This window comes from Triticum urartu, chromosome 7 (genome assembly GCF_003073215.2).
Source record: "Triticum urartu cultivar G1812 chromosome 7, Tu2.1, whole genome shotgun sequence".
Classification (NCBI taxonomy): Eukaryota; Viridiplantae; Streptophyta; class Magnoliopsida; order Poales; family Poaceae; genus Triticum; species Triticum urartu.
Genome location: NC_053028.1, coordinates 574,195,558 through 574,198,391, shown reverse-complemented (window position 1 = coordinate 574,198,391; position 2,834 = coordinate 574,195,558). Strand labels below are relative to the sequence as shown.

Genomic DNA, 2,834 nt, shown 5'->3' with positions numbered 1-2,834 from the left:
TCCTGTGATTGTCTCCCCGCAGCACAAACACCTTGCTGCAGCAATGTTTTGGATCAGCCTGCAGATCCCTTCTTGCCCCCTGGAACAAGTTGTTACCGCCTTTGAACTAAGGGTAGCAAGGTCCATTTCCCAGACATGATTTGACCGCTCGGAGTGCGCCGTTTGCACCAGTGCGCGTGGTGAGCACGGGGCAATGCAGGCCAAATCGGTGGTCTAGCCACTGTTCTTGTCGGCACCCTTGCTCCGGCCGGTCCTGGTTTGTCCAATCATGTCACATAGCTCAGCCTCATCTTCGCCGTGCGCCTTGATCCGTTTCCCCCTTCGTTTGCTTCCTCGTTGAGCCGTGGCCATCACCGAACACACGCACCGTCGTTTCCTCGCCTCTTGTCCACTTCTACCTCTCGTCCGCGAGCATCCCTCGTCTCCGTGACCCCCTGGCACTCGTCCGCATCCCCTCGTCGCCTTCCCGCCGCTCCCCGTGACCCATGGCCGCATGTGCGTATCGCCGGCGCTCGGACACGTAGCCGCGCCGCGTGTCGCCTCACCCCTCCCTCTAGAGCTCTCCCTGCGGCTATTTAAGCACGCCTGGAGGTTCATTGCGGTCCTCAACCCCTCCCAAGCCTCTCCCCTGAGCTTCCGAGCCTCCTCTCGCCCGCCATTGCCGTCATGGACGCCTCCTTGGTCCTGCTAAATTGAAGCGACCAGAGCCACCCCTCCACTCCCTGACCGCACCCACATCTTTCCCATGCTCCGGTGATCCTCCCCAGACCCTCACCTCGTCACCGGAGTACCTAAAGCCTCCGCCCCCAAGATCCAGTGCCGCCGCGGTCGCTCTCCTTTCCGGTGGCGATCTCCTCCCCGCGCCTCCCCAGCAGCCGCCCTTCCTCTGAATGGATGCGGCGGGCCACGCCTAGCTACCGCGCCACGGCCGGAGACGACCGGAGTCGGCCGGCCCCCTCGCCTGAAGCTCGCCTCTGCCTCGCCTGGTCCTCCTCTGTTCCACGCGAAGAACACAGGGAGGAAGAAGACGAGCGCCCGACCCCCTTCCCCTGCGCCTGGGCCCCACGCGCTAGTGGCCCAGCGCCCTGCTGACGTGGATAAGTGGACACGGCTTCTGCCCGTGCACAATTTCATCCAACGAAAGCGTATTTTCTCTCTGCTTCAGCTCAAAGTATGTTTTCTTTTATTGAAAGCGTATTGCCCTCTGTTTCAGCGCAGAATGCGTTTTCTTAATCATAAAGCGTATTTCTAATTTTGCGCCTCTGACTTATCCACTCAGGGACCCGTATGTGGATATTCTTTTTGCAAAAAAGTCCCTGATTTTCATCACTTTATAACTCCGCAACCGTAACTCCGATTGAGGTGAAACCAACGCTCACGTCTTCGTCTCGTCGAACTCTTTCTGTTGGTATCATTTTTATTATGTTTTCACACAGTGAAAATGACCACTTTGCCCTTGCACGTAAACAGGCCCCCTCCGAGAGAGAACTGTTTCTGGCAAATCTTTCTGCGATCGTTCCGCACTTTTTCCGGAGTATTTGTCGACCCCAGGCAAGCCAACCAATTATCTTGAGCCCCGAACTTGCATGTTGACTTTGCTTGCACCTCGTGTGTGTGTTTAGTTGCAGTAGTTTCTTGTCTGTTCCGTCTCCTATTATTTTAGTCGTGCTATATGTTTTGTTATCTGTCTTGCATGCTTATGCGTTCATGAAATAGGTTGACATGCTAGTTTACTGTTGCTACTAATAATATCATGCCTCTGCCCAGTTTAGTTTCATGTTAGTAGTATCGATGTTATGATAATTCTATTGCACTAATAAGTTTGCTAGTACTTGGTATTGCCATGTTTCGCATGCTATCACTGTTCTTTTGAAATGCTTGATGTTTTGTTACTGCATCGGTATGTTGCATGTTAGTTATTGCATTCTTGTTAATAATGCTCGCATGATGATTGATGATGGAGAAGTTAATAATATTACTTAATAACAAACCTCCCCCGTCATCACTGGGATATCATAGTGCCACCCAAGTCGAGCTTTCTCCTGTGCAACCACATTTACCTTATGGGAAGGTCCTGGCAGGGTCTATTGTCATGCCTCTCACCGGTGCCTCCCGTGAGGGAAGGTTATGGGAACACGCTACCCTGATCAGGTAGGTGGACATAACCTTGTGTGCTCGTTTTTGTTTTTATGGTACCTTGTCCCGTTTGGGACTGTTTTGCCATGACGTTGGCCATTGGTGTCTTTGGTAGACATGGGGCCACCCAGGACCGAACCCCAAGGGGGTATTGGTCGGAGTGGCCGGGAGAGTGTCATGGCAGTAGCTCGGTTTTGTCGGAACACCGTGGTCCGCACGTATGGGAGTGCGAGGCCAGGGTTCCGTGGTGTGGGTAAAGTGTGCTACCTTTGCAGAGAGTATATTCAATCTATTGATAGCCGCGTCTTGGTCATGGGCAAAAGTTCGTAGTAGGTCACACTATCGGATCTTGGTTGAAATGGAGGATAAACCTGCTAATAACTTGTGTGATAATTAAAATGTGGTAAATCATGTGATGACTTGGACTATGAGATAATCGTGAGAAGTCACGATGAGGTGTTGATATGACCCCGAGACGAGGTCTCGGTAAGTCATGCGTGTGCTCCGAGGAGCCGTGGCAGATTAAGTGGTGTTGCATAAGGTTAATACGTCATGCCTTCACGGGAGGTAACTGGTAGTTTATTTTAAGCATAGTTTCATGATGCCATCCATATTTTGATATGTTATGCTTTGCTATTGATATGGTAGGAGTAAATTTGATATGCCATGCTAGTAGATGCTATGATGTTGATGCTTAG

At 51.6% G+C, this 2,834-nt stretch overlaps 1 long non-coding RNA gene across 1 annotated transcript; it reads left to right on the top strand.

Moving 5' to 3' along the window:
- The first annotated feature begins 519 nt into the window (after positions 1–519).
- LOC125525149 lies at positions 520–1,730 on the top strand. The gene is made up of 3 exons (XR_007291167.1): positions 520–1,171; positions 1,280–1,362; positions 1,471–1,730. It is a non-coding gene; the product is annotated as an uncharacterized LOC125525149 (long non-coding RNA).
- Positions 1,731–2,834: the final 1,104 nt, after the last annotated feature.